The sequence below is a fragment of the Eublepharis macularius genome, chromosome 4, assembly GCF_028583425.1.
Source record: "Eublepharis macularius isolate TG4126 chromosome 4, MPM_Emac_v1.0, whole genome shotgun sequence".
Lineage (NCBI taxonomy): Eukaryota > Metazoa > Chordata > Lepidosauria > Squamata > Eublepharidae > Eublepharis > Eublepharis macularius.
In genome coordinates, this window is record NC_072793.1 from 106002967 (window position 1) to 106021597 (window position 18631).

General features: G+C 42.8%; 1 protein-coding gene and 1 non-coding gene across 3 annotated transcripts in view; both read left to right on the top strand.

Moving 5' to 3' along the window:
• The first annotated feature begins 11201 nt into the window (after nt 1–11201).
• Nucleotides 11202–18631, top strand: part of IARS1 (isoleucyl-tRNA synthetase 1) — a 167262-nt gene continuing 159832 nt past the window's right edge. For both annotated transcript variants that reach the window (XM_054975723.1, XM_054975724.1), the window contains exon 1: nt 11202–11279. The gene's annotated coding sequence lies outside the window, so the exon portion shown is untranslated. The remainder of the gene's footprint in view (nt 11280–18631) is intronic.
• Nucleotides 15671–15804, top strand: LOC129329507 (small nucleolar RNA SNORA84). Its single transcript, XR_008596995.1, has one exon. It is a non-coding gene; the product is annotated as a small nucleolar RNA SNORA84 (small nucleolar RNA).

Below are 18631 nucleotides of genomic sequence, written 5' to 3' on the forward strand. Positions count from 1 at the left end.
ATTTGCTCAGGATCATCATGACACAATGTCACTCAGCAAACTTCCATGGCAGAATGGCAGTTTGAACGTTTGAACCTGACCAGGATCTCCCAGATGACTACACCAGACAATAAGCTTAAGAAAATAATTTTCATTCTTCAGTTGAGAATATGACCCCTCACAACAGCCTTTCACACCCTCTGCCACTCACCCCAAACCTCCCTTCACAGGTTTGAGGCTTCTCAGGCAATAAAGGCTGGATCACCACACGCCATCTGTCTAGTCTCTACTATAGTAAGCAGAAAGCCCTGACCCAAATCTCTCCTCTTCCAGAGGCTCCACCAGACAGATAGCCAGTTCCCTGTGTATACCTCCTCTCACCCAGCTACAGCCCAAGGTTACTAGGGAAAAGGGAACTTAGAGGTTGCTTTCCCTATATAAAAGCTGCCTCCATTTAACATGGGAAATTTAACAAAACCAGAATGTTTAAAGCCTGTGTCTTATTTTCTCTCAGCTAACAATTCAAGCTAACCAGGGTTAAACAAAAGGAAAAAAACTTTATTTACAAGATTAAACATAGGAATGAATAGATTTTAAACTAATAAACAAACTAGATTTAAACAGAATATTTCAATGAAATGGAACAGGTTTGGAATCGGCCTGCAAAATCGCTGCTGTCTGTCTTCAGCAGTCAAAACCCTTCTTCCTCAGCAACTCCCAAGAGTCTTCTTTCCCGCCAATAGACACTTAACTCTTATTGGCAAAGCATTCCCCGTTCCCATTGGCTGTCTCTCAGGAGAGGTAGAGCTGGAGCCAGTCCTGTCCATCATGGTGGGGGTGGGGGCGGGATGGGACCTGGTACTCACCCAATCTTTATGTGCACACAAAATGCATGTGTACTCCCAGGGCCAATGCAATAACATCACATCCAGAAGTGATGTTATTGCGCCAGTGGTGGGCATGCTCCTGTGCTTTGCACAGGGCCAATTCAGCCCATTTGGAGCCAAACTTGGCCCCTGCAAAGACTGGGAGCACTCTCGTGGGCTGCACAATGATGACACTTTGAGAAGTGACATTATCGCCCATCTCCAGGAATGTGCCCACTGTGTGCTTGCCTGGATTGCCTGCCGGGAGACTGCCTGCCACCATTGGGCAACTGGGAACCCTAAGGATGATACAAACTGAAGTTTAATCTAAACAAGGACGAGGAGCTGGCTGCATCCCCCTAAAACTCACAGCCACAATTTGGATGTACTCCTTGACCCAGTTTGGTTCTTTGAAAAGTATTGGAAACCTTAATTAGTCTGAAATGCAACTGGTTGTTTTTTGTTTGGAGACAATTGCAGGGATCATATTATACCTATTGTTTTCAAACTTAATTGGTTATCAGTATTTCATAACACAGTTCAAAGTACTTAGTCTTTAAAGCCTTAAATGATATAGGCCTAGAGTTTTTAAAAGACTCCCTGCTACAGCATTTGCTATGAAGATTGTAAACTGAAGCCCTGCTGCATGTGTCTCCACCCAAAAATGTTTAATAGCTTATCATATATGATAGGGCCTTTGTAGTTGTTGAACCATCCTTTTAGTATTTTAGGAGGCTAATAAAATCCATTCTTTTCTGGCAAGTATTTACACCTAAAGAATGTGAACTACTGCATGGATTGATTGGATTTTTCATTTGATCTTTATGGGATCTGATCTGTTTTTTACCCTGATTTCTGACTTAAGGAGAGGTATTTTTTTTTACCAGTGAGAGCCAGTGGTGTAGTCATTAGACTGTCAGACCAGGATCATATTCTCAGTCTAAGCTACTACTAGAGTTGCCAGCCTCCAGGTGGGGGCTGGAGTTTACCCAGAATTACCACTAATCTCCAGATGACAGATCACTTCCCTTGAAAGAAAGGGCTGCTTCAGTGGGCAGACCCTATGGTATATTTCACCATATTTCACATGGGTGAAATCAACAGAAGCCCATACATGGGCTTTCTCTGTAGTGACTCCTACCCAGTGAGATGGCCTGCCTAAGGAGGTCAGGAGAGCCTCTACTCTCCAGGCTTTCTGCAAATGATGCAAAACTGAATTATTCAAAAAGGCATTTTACTCAGATAAGAGGGTGGTATTGTAGGGAGATGCTTTGCTAATGAGTTAGGTACCATAGACTTCACCACTATGTTGTCTTACATATTATCTGTTGCTTTAAATATGTACTCCTATATACTACCTGTGCTTCGTGTTGTCTACTGTCTGTCCTAGAACTGATTATGTTCTGTTTCAGCAATTCTTCAACTCTGCATTGGATCGTTGCTAATGCTATGTCTTTGTAAACTTGTATTTATCTATCCTATGGCATTGTTTATGGAAATGTCCTTGACACTGTATGGAAATGTTCTTGATACTGATTCTAATAATCTTACACTATGTAATCTGCCTTGAGTCTCAAGTGAGAAAGGTGGACTATAAATGATATAAATAAATAAATAAATATCACAGAGCCCAGGAGAAATGGAAGTCCCTTCCTGGGTATTGCTCCCAAATCTCCAGGAATTTTCCAAACCAGAGTTGGCAATTCTAGCTACCACATTGTTGTGAGAATAAAACTGAGGGGAGAGGAGAACAATGTAAACTACTCTAGGTTCTCACTAGGGAGAAAGGCATGATAATTGAAGGAAATAGTACTTTAAAAATACTATATATTTTTAGTTTATACTGTGTTTTGTCCATGTTTTTGCCAGCCTGCCATGAATTATGTGAGCCATTTTGGTGGCATGTTGGTGGTAAAAGTGATATATAATTGTTTTAAGAAACAAATGTAAATTAGCTGTATTTTTCCTTGATTATATATTAATAAAAACTAGACAGGGTCTAGGAGTATCTCCAATATAGTAAATCTTCTAAACGTATTATTTACTTTTAACCAAAACAACTTGGCATGCGGACAGGTCCCCTGAAGATACATATAAATTCATAATTTCTTTTTATATTGTCAGCATAAAAGATTATAATTACCAGTAATTCTACAAAAATATTTCTTAAGCACAAATGAATACTTGTTCATATATTCATGTGATCATGCATTTGTGTGTGTGTGTGTAGAGTGGGAAATGCTTAAACAATTATGTGCCTCTTTTTCCAAAGTTGGGAAATAGTGCCCTCTAATGTTCTTTCATTCAAAGTGGATGGATGTTGCACAGAAGGTTCAAAGACACTGCTTGTCTAACTTTTTGAAATGGGATCCACTTCTAAACTTACAGTACTTTTGGAGATCCATTTGCAATGTACCTCCATGCTACTCCCCCCCCACATAAATAACAGGAATCTCATTGGTTAACAATGAACAAGTTAATATTTTATGTTTATAAAATACTACTGAAGGACCTATAAGAACTTGTGGAGGGCATCTCATTTCCCTCCCCACTATTTCTTCTTTCTTTTCCTTAAAACCTCATTGCCTTTATGCCTTCTTCTCTCCTTCCCACGCATCTTTAGTTTTCTCTTCTACCCTACCTTCTGGCATCGTCTCCCTGGGCAAAGTCTGCCTGAGTTGTACAGTACTGACTGCTGGGTCAGGCCAGTTGCACAGATGGGAACCCACAAGGACTTGTGAGGGGCACTTTAGTTTCTCCTGTAGCCCATTCCTACACTAGTTCCTCTTCCCTTTCTTCTGGCAGTTCCCATGATGTCACCTTTTCCTGCTGGGCTTGCCAGATGGGGTCCGGAAGAATACTGGACCCCTGAGAGAGGTGGGGGTGTGGGACTTAGTTTTTAACTGGTGTTCCTGGCCCAGCATGATGACATCACTACTTGAAGAGATGTCATCATGCCTCCCCCAATTCCTGGGGGGTTGGCTGGCCACATCCCTGGGTGGACGGCAGTGCTCAGGAGGCTGTCAGCCAGGCTGGGCAGGCAAGTGATAGAGCTGCCTGGAAGCAGGGGAGAGGGGAAAGAGGAAGCAGCAGTGCTAGGTGTCCAGTATTTTAAGTACATTCCCCCTGGACAGTCCAAAAAATAGCAGACTGTTCAGGTGAAATCCAGACACCTGGCAACTCTATTCCCTGCTCTCCTTCCCATACATAAACCAACCTACATTTTCTCCCCTTATTTATTCACTGTATTTATACCCTGTCTTTCTCCCCAATATGGACCAAATATAGCATTCTCTTCATCTTTATCTTCACAATAACCCTATGAGGTAAGTAAGGATAAGAATTCTCACCCCAAATCCCACATTTCCTATACCCAAATCTCCAGGAATTCCCCAACTGGAGTTGACAAGTCTATATAATGGAAGTCTCCATGGAAGAATGGGGATTTCAATCTGGATCTCCCAAATCCTAGCCTGAAACTCTAACCACTACAGAACACTAGCTTTTGTGAGGTGGCTGCTGTTAAACAATAGCCTGGGTGAGTCATGCAAGTCCTGTGATAACAAATCACATAGAAGTTGCTCCTCCCTCAGAGGCCAAAATAGCCCTGGAAAGGGCTCAGCCCTCTTTTACTGACAGAAACCAAGTCTCTAACTAGCAATACTGTTGTGGTTGCCCAGATAAGGCATTTGTTTCTTAAAGGTACAGGCATTGCTTCTATTATTTTGGAGGATTTAGCCCCCCCCCCAGTGTGAGTGTGTGTAAAATCTCAGCTATTTCTACAAACCTGGGGCTTTTCTCAGATTAGGAGTCCCATTCCCCCAGTGGGGGAAAGGCATCCCCCACTCCCACCCTCCTGACTGGCGAGGGGAAAAGGGGCAGGAATGGGCCTGGGATCCCTGGAGTACACTCCTGTGCACTCTAGAGGATTTCCATGTCACTTACTTGTAGTGTTGGCAATATCATTTTCAGTGCGACAAGGAAGTCCTCCGGAGTGTCCACACACAAGGTAAGTTCCCCCTGTGTGCCCCCCCCCCAAATCCCTCTGTTTCCCGGTTTGGGCCCCAGGGGACCTGGCAACCCTACTTAGGATCGTAGAAAATTTTATCGTCTGTTCATAGCTCCAAAGCAAGGAGGGTGAGCGTGATTATTTTCTTGGAAGGGGTGCATGCAGGGTTCCCAGGTCCCTATACCTTCCAGGCGTTGGGGACGACGCAGTGCTTACCTGTTCTAGTCTCCTTGCATGTGTGCTCCTGGAGAGGTATAATAAAACAGTTCTGTCATCATGCAGGCAATGGGCATGCTCCGCAGGAGCACGGTCACAGCCAGCACAATAATTTCACTGGTGTGTGCTTTCTGGGTTGATTGCAGGTGACAAGTGATCACTAGGGGATTTGTTACCATGGAACACAGGAGTGGGGAGCAGACAAAGGAATGAGAGTAGCTGTAGGGTCAAAGCTGGGCTGGGAAATTCCTGGAGGTTTTGAAAGTGAAGCTTGGAGAAGGCAGGGTTTGGGGATGGGAGCAAACTCCACGGGAAATGCTATAGAATTCATCCTCTAAAGCAGCTATTTTTTCCAGAACAAATTTCTGTGGCCTGGAGATCAGTTGTAATTCTGGGAGATCTCCAGCCACCATTTGGAGGTTGGTAATCCCCCCTTCAGTTTTCCCTCCTTCCACAGTTGCTGAGTTGTGTAGTACTAGTCACTGGGCCAGGCCGTTGCATGGTAGGAGACCTGCAAGGACTTATGTAGGCCATATCATTTCTCCTTGCATCACCCTATCCACCCTATTTCCTCTTCCTCTCCTTCTGGCAACCCTCATATCCTCACTTTTTCCTGCTTTTCTTCTTTTGTCCACACACCCATCTTCCTTTTATCTGCCCCCTCATCTTCACCTATATTTATTATTTGTCATTTATACCTAGCATTTTTTCCAAAATGGGGACCCAAAACAACTTACATCATTCTCCTCTCCTCTATTTTATCCTCACAACAGCCCAGTGAGGTAGGTTAGGCTGAGACTGAGTATGGATGATTGGCCCAAGATCACCCAGTGAACTTCTACAGCACCGTGGAGATTCAGACCTGAGTCTGAAGCGCTAACTATTACACCACACAACAGTAGGCTGCCAGGCCTGGGTAAGTCATGCAAGTCCTGTGGTAGTAAGTCACCCAATGGTTGCTGACAGGTCTGGCTCAGATGAGTCTTCCTTAAAAAACAAAACAAAACAGCCCTTGAAAGAGCTTTACCCCTCACTCTCCCTTTTCTTCATAGAAATCAAGGCTTGAACTCCTGAGGGGGGGTTGAGATCACAGGCAGAGGCTCTCCAACCACAGAAACTCGGTGGTAGGGTTGCCAGATCCCCTTACCCTCCCAGTGAAAGAAGGAGAACCCAGCACTCACCTTCGGAGTCTTCTGGGAATAACATCATCTTGCAGAATCAGGCCTAGTGCAATCCACGGAAACGTTCCCAAGTTTTGTACGGTAACATTACTCCTGGGAGTGATGTTGTTACACTGCACCGGGAGCGTACCTGGGAAGCCTGTTCTCCTGCTGGCCAGGTGAGTGGTGGTGGGGGCAGAGGGGGATCCCGACTCCACTGAGGGACTGGTAACCCTAGTTGGTGGGTACCCAGGAGGGTCTTTTCAATGGAAGTCCCGTAACTGTGGAACAATCTCCCCAGGGAGGTGCACCTGGACCTCTCACTCTCTAGCTTCAGCTGAAGACACTTTTATTTAGGACTGCTTTTTAATGCATTTTTAAATGTTTTAACTGCTGTTTTTTAAAATTTTCATTGTAAGCTGCCTTGAGCAACTTTCAACAAAAGATGGCTAACAAATATTTTAAATAAACAAATAGGTAGATAAATAAATACAACAAATCCTGGCAATACTGTTGTGGCTGCCCATAAATGGCCACTGAAGGCATTCACAGCTTAAAGCTACAGGCACTCTTTTTATTATTTTTAAAGTTTTAGTGCCCCAACGTGTTTAGATTTCAGTTTTTTCTGCAAACTTGGGGCTTTTTCAGGTTGATAGAAAGATCTGTCTTGCCCATTCTTCGTTATAGTCTCTGGATTTTTGGAATCCATAGATGGGCCATATTGGGAATGAGATATATTGACAGGATATGTAGTATTATTAAGCACTTGCTTATATTTGAAGGCCATTTTGCAGCTTAAACAAAAGCAGATTTTCTATTGAGCCTCCCTGAAGCTTCTCTCTCACCTCATCCTGTTTCTGCTCCTCCCTTCTGGCATTACAACTCATCTGCAAGAGAACTGCAACCCATTTTTGTATCCCGAATCATAGCTCAAGAACCATTTCACAAAGGTGTGTTTGGAAACATCATACATGTTAAACTATTTATGTTTTACTGTTGAGTTAACATGAAATAATAGAAGAGTAACAATAATGAATCTAAATACTAATACAATGAAAGAAAACCCTGCACTTAGACCTCCCCCCCAACTCAGCTTCTGGAACATTCTATCTGCAGACTGCTACATTTTGTTTTTGGAATCAACTTTCTTCCACTAACTGAACTAGGAGGGTGAATACATAGATATTGTAATTATATTCTGGTTTATTCTAATACTTTACAGCCCATCTATGAAGATGGAATGAACATTGGATCAGAAACATAGAACAGTACCCCTGCTGAAGCAACTGGTTGTCAATTTTCTACAGGACCCTTTCCTTCAGCAAAAAAGGTAGCTGTTGTACTGCAACATGGTCTTAGCTAGCTATTCCATGTTTCTAAAATTAGGGGAAATTAAGCAGTTATTTGATAAGGTGCATTTGGCCCAATTTTTAAGAATTACTATATTTTATTTCCAGTTAACTTCAGCAATAAAATGCTTCATTTTTGCAAACACCACCACTTCAATGGGGAATAAAAAGGCCTGTGGACAATCTCTGTCCTACCAGTTTTCTCTCTCAGATTGTGAAGAGCTACAGGAGAATTTCTCTAAATTGGATGAGTGGGCAACCATGTGGCAAATGAAACTCATGTGGCAAATGATATTCAATGTGAATAAGTATAAGGTGATGCAAAGAATCCTAATTTTAAATATATGCTGATAGGGTCTGAACTGGCTGAAACTGAGACTTGGGGTGGTTGAGGAAATCTCGATGAAATTGTCAACCCATGTGCAGTGGCAGTGAAAAAGGCAACCTCCATGCTAGAAATTATGAGGAAAGGGCTTGAAAAAGAAACAACTGGTATTGTAATACCCTTGTATAAAGCTATTGTGTGGCCTCATTTGACATACTGTGTGCGATTCTGGTTGTCCTATCTCAAAAAGGATATTGCAGAACTGGAAAAAAGCAGGTAATCAAGATGATTAGGGGGTTGGAGGCTGGAGCACTTTTCTATGAGGAAAGAAGCTAGGACATTTCATTAAAAAAAAGGTGGGTAAGGAGAAACATGATATAGGTTTATAAAATTATGCATGGGGTGGAGAAAGAAGATAAAGGGAAATTTTTCTTCTTCTCCCATAATAATGGAACTCAGCAGCACCAAATGAAATTGTTGGAAAATAAGAACAGAAAAAAGGAAATACTTCTTTACTGAATGAGTAATTGAACTGTAGAATTCACTGCCAGGAGAGGTAGTGAAGGCCAACGGCATAGGAAACTATAAAAGGGGGTTAGACAGATTCATGAAGGACAGGCATACCAATGGCTACTAGCCATTGTGCCTAAATGGAGCCTCTGTAACCAGAGGCAGCAAACTTCTGAGTATCAGCACTAAAGGCAACAGCAAGGGAGGGTTTCAGCTTCTATGCCCTGCTGCCTTCCAGGGCAATTGGTTGGCTGCTGTGTGAAACAGGATCTTGGATTAAATGAACCACTGGTCTGATCCAGCAGGTTCTTATGTACTTAATTGTGGTGCAGTTAAAACAAATTTCTCTCATTTAACCTGTTCTAGAAAATCTTTTTCTCCTATAGATCAATCTTTATCACCACGCTAGCAGTAGTCCTATCTAGAATAACTGGAAATGCCAGTTCCTGAGGGATTAACAAACAGGTATTCTGTGGTTAAAAATCCAACAATTATGGAACGGCTTGCCTGAGGTTGTAAGGAAAGCCCCACTCTCCTGGCTTTCTGCAAACTATTTAAAACTGAATTATTCAGGATGGTTTTCTACCCAGATGACAAGACTGTGTCATAAGAAATAGCTCAGAGAGATGCCTTGGTCAGGACTGGGACTAAACACTACACTGTTGTGTACTGTCGGCTGATGTGGATATGCACCTACTAGTGAGTTTCAACACTGCTAAACATGCCATAGAAATTAGTTATACCTTTTCCCATATAAATTTCATCTCTGTGCTTGGCTTTATGCTTGTTTAAGAATGTTCTGCTATCATTACCTATTGTTTGTTTCCCTGAATGTCCTGTTGTTCATTATTGTACTTTGCTCAGTGAACGTTCTGTCGATTATATTGTATTTTCATTTGCAGTGTTGCAATCCGCCTTGGATCTCAGTGAGAAAGGTGAACTATAAACAAACAAGCTTTCAGGGCAACCTTTTCAGATTTCAGGGGAAAGTGGGAATGGAGCTTTTCATGGTTTAATTTTAGTTAAAATTATTTTTTAAAAAATCTGTGTATTTTAGAAGCATTTATTGTGATTAGTTTTTATACCTAGTCATAATTATACTGAAGCACTCCTAGCTAGACAGATGATGCAATCACTTTCTAAGCAAGGAGTTCTGTGTCTTTTGCAAGTATATAAGAATATTTATAACTATGTTTAGGTATGATCTTTGTAGACATTTGCTGATAATGTACTGAATTCCACTGATTATTTTAAAAAAGATATAAAAAAGGACTCTCCTGCACTTTGCAAGCCAACTTATTCACACTACTAATTCAGGATGCGCCTCACTGCTATAATAGTGATACAAATGACACACATCAGGAGTAAGTAGACTGTAGCCACAGCCTCCAAAGATGATCTTGCAGTCAGAGTAAATGGTTCGACCATAGCAGCCAGATGAGAGATGTATGAGAACCAGCCTGAGCAGTTTATTTCTAAAAAGAGTTGGTCCCCAAGAACATTTTTGTGTGCGGTTTTCAATATAACTGTTACTTTAGCAGAAGCAGATGAACACCTTTAGCATCCAACTTCCCCATCCCCACCTGCCAAACTGGAAATATCTATATATCTTTCAACATTCAATACCACCCTTCAGGGCAACTTAACGCCCACTCAGAGGAGTTTACCAAGTGTTATTATTATATAATAGTTCTACTTTGGCTTTACCGTAGGAATAGAGCTGTATTGTAATGCAGCAGTGCAACTCTGTACCCAACCTGTGACATCATATTTTACCAAAGACTGTATACACAGCTCAACAATAACCTTACCATTCTCTGCCTCCATGTGAAGTGTGGAAATCCTAATAAAGAGAAGCTGTAATCTTATTCTTTCACAAAAAATCGCAGTCTCTGTCTCAGCACCGCCCGCCAAAGATGGTTTTATTGGTTACACTAAGGTTGCCTCTCTCTGTTCTTTCATCTCTACTTCACTATGGGAATGGCGGCAGCTGACTCTGCTACGGGCGGTCGTAAGACATTCAGCTTCACCTTTCCTTCAGCACCATATGGGGACGATATTGCAGGGCTTTCCTAAACCTCTCAGATCCCACCTCCAAATGTCCAATGCATTATACTCTCCAAGCTGTACTATACCTGATGTTACATGAGCACGACTCTGCTTAGCTCCCTCTTACCCCACATACGCAATACTGAAGAAAGTAGCGGTAGTCAGGTTTCTCCTGCTAGCGTTTACACGATACATACTTTTTAAAAACCATATTTTCTTTCTACACACCCACCTGAGACAGATATAGCATATGCTTCTTTCTCTTTGCTTTTATTTTTAAAAGGCTAGCTTTATGCTGCTCCCCAATCATAGAAGCAAGTCATGGATTTCTCGTTCGTCTCTGGGAGCAGGTACCACTTTTTCTCCCCCGCTCACGGGAAAGAAAAAAACACAATATGGCGTCAAAAGCAAGCAGAAACCCCTGTCTGCGGACAAAAGACTTTAAGGAGAAACCAGCGGAGCCAACGTCCCCCCTGGCCACCAGGAACCGCACCACCTCCTTAACAAACCACCACCGACACAGGCCAAAGCCTCTTTGGACCATGCGCAGACCGCAGAGCAACCGTCTCGGTTTCCTTCCCTGGTTTTGAAAGCTTGGCCAAAATATCTGGTTGCCGGGAGACCTTCGTGCCAATTGGAGGCCGCCTTGTTTGCAGCCTATGTATGGAGAGCTAAGTAGACGTGCGAAGAAGGCGTTGACTCCTCTCGTTTTTTTTCTTGTTCAACTTCCTGTCATGCTTTCCTTTGCTTTTAGGTTGCATCATTTTTAGCCGGTCGGGTTCTGTGGCTGCTGGGCCTGCCGGTGGGTGACTGAAGGTACGTGTCCGCTTGGGTGGGAAAAGGGAGATCCGCTCCGGAGTCGGCGTCTTCCCTCCACCAGCTGCTTCGTGGGTCTTTTTCTAGGAATTTGCTCGGTGGCTTTCTGTCGCTCTTAAAGGGTGGGGGTGATTTGTGCCCCACCCCTCAGGTTGGGTATTTGGGGGCTGGGTTTGCCTCCTGGTTTGTGGGGACAAACCCAAATACCGGCATTGGTCGGTATTAGTCTCATCTTTCTGCAAAATTGCTTCTTCAGTGGAGTTGAAAGAAATCGAGCTCTCCTCCGTCAAATAGAAAATATGTGTTTAAAGGCAACGCGTAATATATTTTAAAAGGCTTCATATCACTCTTTTCCATTGCCTTTTTTTAAAAGTTCAGGGATTATTTTACACGTAGAAACGGGTATGTTTCAAACAGTCTGGTTATTAACGTATTTCAGCTAAAAACGATATTGGCATTCAAGGCTTATTCTTGTGGCTCATCCCATAAGGAGGTTCATCGAATTTAAGTTAAATTGATTGGAAATGATAGATACTGGAGATAGTTTAATGCAGCGTATTTAAGAGGAGCGCCGCCCATTAGTCCCCCCAATCCAACCAGATGTGCAAGTGCTTTATTGTTATGCCCCTGTAATAGTTAAATTGGGGCATTTAACGGTGAAAGGGTTGCAGACTTTAGATGAGTTCTATCGACCTTGGTCACAGAGGTTGCCCATGTAGGCAAAAGAAGCACCTTGTTTCTACCCACCCCCTTCTATTCCCCATAGTAGCTTCTTTGAGTTGCTTGATCCAGGAGTGACTAGAAAGAAAAAGACAACGTATCTGATTTTGTGGAAATGGCTCCCTCCCTCGTGTCTGCCACTCCAAACTCCTTGGAGGGAAAAGTGGGATATAAATATGATGAATAAATGAATATAATAGTACTTATGTAGTGCTTTGAAAAGTTTAATGCATGTACACATTTTCTTAATAATTTTTCCTACAATCCTGTAAGTTGTCTACAATATCCCTAAACATGGAAGGTGGGAGAGGAATTAAGAGACAATGACTTGACAATAGCCACTTAGTGAGCCTGTGGTATATGTATTATTGTACACATGGCTTTATTGCTTCAGGTAATTTAAAATTAGCAGTATGGCTACACATGTGAAGCTGCCTTATTCCGAGTCAGACCATTGGTCTGTCATTGTCAGTATTGTCTGTTCTGACTGGCAGCAGCTTTTCAGGATCTTGTGTAGAGGTCTCATCTAGTAGTAACCTTTTAAACTGGCCATGCCATAAATTGTACCTGGTACCTTCTGCATGCCATGCTGAGTTTCTACCACTGGAGTCACAGTCCCTCCCCCTTGTTTGGTTCACAGAAAAAGGTTCGTAACTTTTCCTTATGTATATCCATACACAGTAGAGAATATGGCAAGGAAATATTCACATATTGCACTTATTGTACTTCAGCATGAACATATGTTTGAAAGATTTGCATGTGTGCCAAAATAAAAACAAAAAAACTACTCATTCATTTTATCCCATTTTTATGAATATAGCCCAAACCCATGTTAAGGTAAAGGGAAAGGATAATCACCAAAATTAATTGTTAACTCTACTCCTTGCTATGTGTCTTTACTGGAATACTTGTGGCTTTTGTGGATACTATGTTACTCAGCTTTGAGGCATAATGTACCAGCTTTAATTTATCAACCATTCACAAGTATGTACAATAATAACAACAACATTCAAATTATATATCGTTCTTCAGGGCAACTTAACCACTCAGAGTGGTTTAGAAAGTGTGTTATTATTATCCTCATGACACTCACCTTTTGAGGTGGGTGAGACTGTTAGAAGCTGAGCTGGTTCAGTGCTCAAGTGGCTGAGGCACCAGCCTGGCAGAGAGCTCTTGCACAGTACCCCGGAGAGCGCTTAGATCAGCAGGAAAACATCTACTGGGGTCCCTGGCTCTAAGGAGGCTCGACTGGCCTTGACAGGGCCAGGGCGTTTTCGGTCCTGGCCCCAACCTAGTGGAACTCTCTGTCGGAGGATACTCGGGCCTGCCAAGACCTTGTGTCCTTTTGGCGGGCCTGCAAGACAGAGATGTTCCACTAGGCATTTGGTTCAGGCCAGTATTCAGATCCACCAATTGGCCTCCCTGCCTGTCGCCTGTTAGTGGGGGGCTATATGAATAATCTGCCCCATGTAGGAATGAGGGCAAATCGCGCACCAACTCACATCTCCACCCCTCTCTTCTCCTTATGGTTGACAGGGAAGGGTGGGGTGAATCCTGCCCTGGGATATTAGGAACATGGTACAGAGTTTGTTTTTATGTTTTTGTTTTTTTAAAATAATATGAGTTGAGGTAACTGAAACAGACTGCTTTGAAGTTTGCAAAGACTGCACAGGAGGAGGCATACCTCCAGCACCACTCTTCTGCCACTGGCTCCAAGAAGGGCTGGCCTGGGAAGAGGTGACCCATCCCCACTCATGCCACCACTGAGCTCCAAGACTTGGTGGTGTTCTTCATCTTTGTCAATTCTGCAACTGGTGGTTTAATTTGCTAGTCTTATGCATTTTCTACATTCTTTGTTTTTAGTTCTGTACTTCTTCTCAGTCACTTTTGTTGTTGTTAAGGGATTTTTTTGAGGACTTCTCTTCTAAAACCCATGTGTGAACATTCATTAAGGACATGCACACAGAAGGCAAACTTGCCTCAGTGGCAAATTCTTTCTCCTTCATTGTTAAGATTTAGCTGTGAATCAGCATAAATTCATAACAGGTGAGAAAGTTTTCTGCAACTGTAAATGTCCTTTTTTCATTCCGTAACTAATTTTTCAGTCTTGGAAGTGTTACTTCTCAGAAGTGTTTTGAACTCATAACAAAAGTATGGCTCCAGCATTTGAGGTGTTTGTATTATAGTGAGACCTGACTGATCTGTCATTCAAGCTTGTATGCTGCATGTATTCTGGGAATTGTAATTCTGAAGAGATACTTATATTAACCTTCTTGATCTTTTATTTTGGAAACAGTTAGTGCTAAGGTATATAACAATTTCTGATGTAACTGTTCTTTATGCATGTGAGCTAGAGAGACAATATGCATCTGAACTTTATTTGGAAATAATAAAACTCACATTTCTTTATAGATCACTGTTTGGTGTCTTAATTGATTGAGGATATTGGCTGAAAGGGAAAGTAAATTGGCAAGCAGAGTACTTTGAAATAAATTCCCTTTCAGTTGTGTTTGTGGAACACTTTTCTCTCCTAATGGATGCTTTGATGGCTTTCTTCCTCTCTCAGAGGTTTCTTATCACCAACATAATGATCCTTTGAACTCTTAGCATTTTGGTGCCTTCCTTATCTCAGTCTTTCTCTCTCTTGGACCTTCTCAGATGTGCTTCAAGTAGGTTTTTTTAAAAAGACAGTGTATGCTTATTAGAATTAATTGAAGCCAGCACATTACAGCTGGTAGTTATTTGCTGTGTGAACACAGGGCTCAGATCTTGCATCAGCTATTATTCTGTATGTGTTTGGTAGGAGTGGTTTAGGTTGATTTAAATTAGCTATCTAAATAAAACAAATGTTCCTAAATTTATTACTTAATATTTTATTTGGCTTATATCCCGCCCTCATCACGAATGGGCTCAGGGCGGCTCACATCATCATTAAAACACAATAAATTAATAGTCAGCTTTAAAAATACATGAAAAACTTATATTAAAATACTCCGGCACCATTATACATAGGCTACTTTGGATACTAATAAAAGACCTGCATAAGCCATAGCTGTGGGTAGAACGCATAGCCAAGGGCAGTCATAGAAGAGGCAGCGATCTTAGATAGGGTAAGAGGGGACACCTGCTGATCCTCAACCAAAGGCCTGGCCGAACATCTCCATTTTACAGGCCCTGCGGAACTGTAATAGGTCCCGCAGGGCCTGGATCTCCAGTGGGAGAGTGTTCCACCAGGCTGGGGCCAGGGCAGAAAAAGCCCTGGCCCTGGTGGAGGCCAGCTGGATGTCCCTTGGGCCAGGGACCACCACTTGAAAAGTGTAACTATTTAACAAGTTAGTATTGTGGAATTCCCATAAGCCTCTTCCCCAAAGGTCTTTGAAATGTCTAAGTGGTTCAGCTGCAAATCAGCAATCTACTGGTTCATATCCCACTACTGCCTTGAGCTCAGTGGGTGGCCTTGGGTAAGCCACTCCTCTCAGCTCCAGCTCCTTAGCTGTACTGTGGGGTTAATAATAACACTAACTTGTTCACCACTCTTTGTGGGGCGCTAATCTGTATAGAAAAGCGGTATATAAGCTCAGTTGTTGTTGTTATTACAGCCTCCAATTTAACATTCCTTATATGTTTCTATGATGATTTCCAGAAAATCATTTCTGTGTACCTAAATGTGTGCCTAGTGGTTACTGGTCACTGTTGTTTCAATACAGTGCTTCAGTTATTAAAAACAGGCAAAAAGTAATACTCTGACATACGCATGGAGTTTATAATATATGATAGCCTCCATAGCCCGGTCATTGTTACACTTCATTACCGTAATGAACGATTGTTTTTATGACTACAAATAGTTATGTGGTCAGTATTTATAAGAGCATATACTTGCCTAGGTACAGGTTTAGCTTTTTTGAAGAAAAAACCCTCTAACCTTTCTTCTAAGCAGCAAATAGGGACCTTTAGAGATAAAGCAAACCAAGTCACTACAACAGAAGGCTGCTAGGCACGGGCATATCTGAAGTTGCATTGAAAACTTGGCATTCATTGGATACTGTTAAAAAATAGAAGATTACTGGACCTGGAAGGGCATGATTTAAAATTTGGGTGGCATGGGTATCTATGGTATGACAATGTTAAAGCCAACACAGAGTTTAATAATCATTATGTAAGGCATGCAATCCTGAGAGTATGGAATAAATACAAATTTAGGTTTTGCTTGAAAATACTTCTTTGGCTGTCATCGCAAGAAGCTCATTTTAGAAGGGAAACGGTTAGTTCTCCCTCTGAGGTGGAGGACATCTTGGGTGATTCCCACCATCCAATCAGGGAGGCAGGAACTAACTTTCTTCCTCTTCTTGTCTAGCCTGTGGGACCACCCTCTCTTCAGTTCTTCCCTGCCTCCAGGGAGCACAGTAGCTCTGGCAGATAGTTAAGCCATTTGACTTCACTTTCTTAACTAGATTTTTCTATTCAGACTTCCTCTTTCCACTTTTGATTCTTCAGACTATTCTTCCCTCCATTTTCGCTATCCTGTTCTTTTACTTTTGCCTTTCTTCTGAGCGCCACAAATTTCAAGCCTATAGGCAATGGCGCTGACTGACTCCTATGGGAGCTTTATGGGCGGCGAGGAGGGGAGCCTAATTACAGCAGCAATTACAGCGGGAAACGTCAAGTCATCCGGTACCGTCCTGCTTGCACAGCAGGAATGGAATCCCGGCACCTTTCCGGCATTTGAGCCGTGTATAGTTTCTAAACGCTAAAAGAAGCAGTCGGGCTCTAAATTGATGGCACAATCCTGCTCTGAAGCAGAGAAAAGCGCAAGGAAATGGCCTTGGAAGAGATACAGGCCTCTATACAGCCCCATCTTCCACAGAGGGAGCTTGTTAAAACAGCCTGCCTCAGTCAGCCAGCTGAGAACAGCGCCACCTGCTGGAGCTCAATTTTGGCGGGAAACATCGCAGTGCGCTTGCCAATCTCCTGGCAGGAGAGACTCGGCTGAAACATAATCCAGACACCCAGAGCTCCAGCTGACAAGCCAGGAGGGCCACGTAAGTGTTCCCCCGAGCGTGTTATACCTTCAGAATTCCTGTCAGCAATTAGACTGACTATGAGGGAGGAAATCTTGTTACTTTGCCAGTCAGAAGCACCTTAGCCCTATAAAGATTCCAGGAATCTCCTCAGCCTGGCACCATGTGAATGTGCCCATGCCAATCTCCTGGCTGGAGATTTTACATCAGGCCTTTCCCATTTGGATTTAGCCCTGCTTTTACTACAGGATCTAGCCCTGCCTTTCCCTGTCAGATGGGTAATGTATAAAGGGCGCAATTTTGCTGGTGTCTTCGAACCTTTTAACTCTTAAGACTAACCAGGAGGGAGAAAATAGTGGTGCGGTGTCTACCTCCTCCTCCCTCCATGAGTAAGGCTGTAGCTCTGTGGAAGAGCTTCTGCTTTGTATGCAAAGGATCCAGGTTTGTTCCCCATTAACTCCAGTTTAAAAGATTAGGTAGATGAGGGGGAAAACCTCTTCCTGAGATCCTGGTGTCCTGCTGCCATTCTGAGGAGATAACACTGACGGATGTTCTGAGTTGGAATAAGGCAATGTGTAATGTTTATCAGTCAGGGATCCCCACGGAGCATGGGGATCACCCTCAGATAGAGTCTGTAATGAGAAGGAGAAGGATGAATTCCTTCAGATGTAGAAGAGGAGGAAATATCCCTACCAGAACAGTCAGCCCAGCTGCCTGAATCTGAGGTCTACCAGTATTTATTATCTAAGACATTCTCAGCCTTAGAGCGGTAGAAATTACCCTTGGGGGAGTAGGACCCTTAGACTGGGAATATCCAACCCAGGGAAACAAGAGTCTCTTCCTAGTGAAGGTTCCTCAGAAAAGGTCCTCCCATTTCCAGAATATTTGGGGAGAAGGTTCAAGGCTGAGTGGTCTAAACCATACGCCAATTAATAATCCCCAAACTTGGCCCCAAAACAAACTGTACTCACTACCTTTCTTTGCTGTGAGTTGTTGCAGGTACCTGCGATGGAAACTCCAGTGGCTACACTTCAGTCATCTGGGCTCGGGTCAGAAGATGGGTAAGGATCAGTCAGATACCACTGACTGAAGAGAGGCCATGCTAACAAGAGCTCACGAGGCCGGGACCATGGCTATTAAGGCTACAGCTATTGTCTCAATTGCCTCAAGAGTGTCAGGAGTATGGATCTGGAAACTGATCCAACTCCTCCTGTACAACAATAGCTGCTTCCATTGAAGGGGCAAACAGAAATGTAAAGGCCAATACCTTCAAGACAGATGTCATCCTGGATACATTTAACTTTTTCTTCCAGGATTATGGTCCTGACAGCAGTAACAAGCCGGCACGCTTGATTAAGAGCATGGCCAGCAGATTCACACTCTAAAAATATCGTCCTGACTTACCTCTTTCAGAGAGACAAGCTATTTGGGGATGTCTTGGGAAAGATCTAGATTGAGACCTAGGACAGAAGAACGTGTTGCCAAAAACACTCAATCTGAGAGGCGATCCATTGGCCCTCAGCCTTTTATTCACAACACACACTACTAAGGTCCAGACAAGATTCCAAATGGCCATCCTGGGATTAATCTAGGCAGTCCTTTAATAAGGGGGAG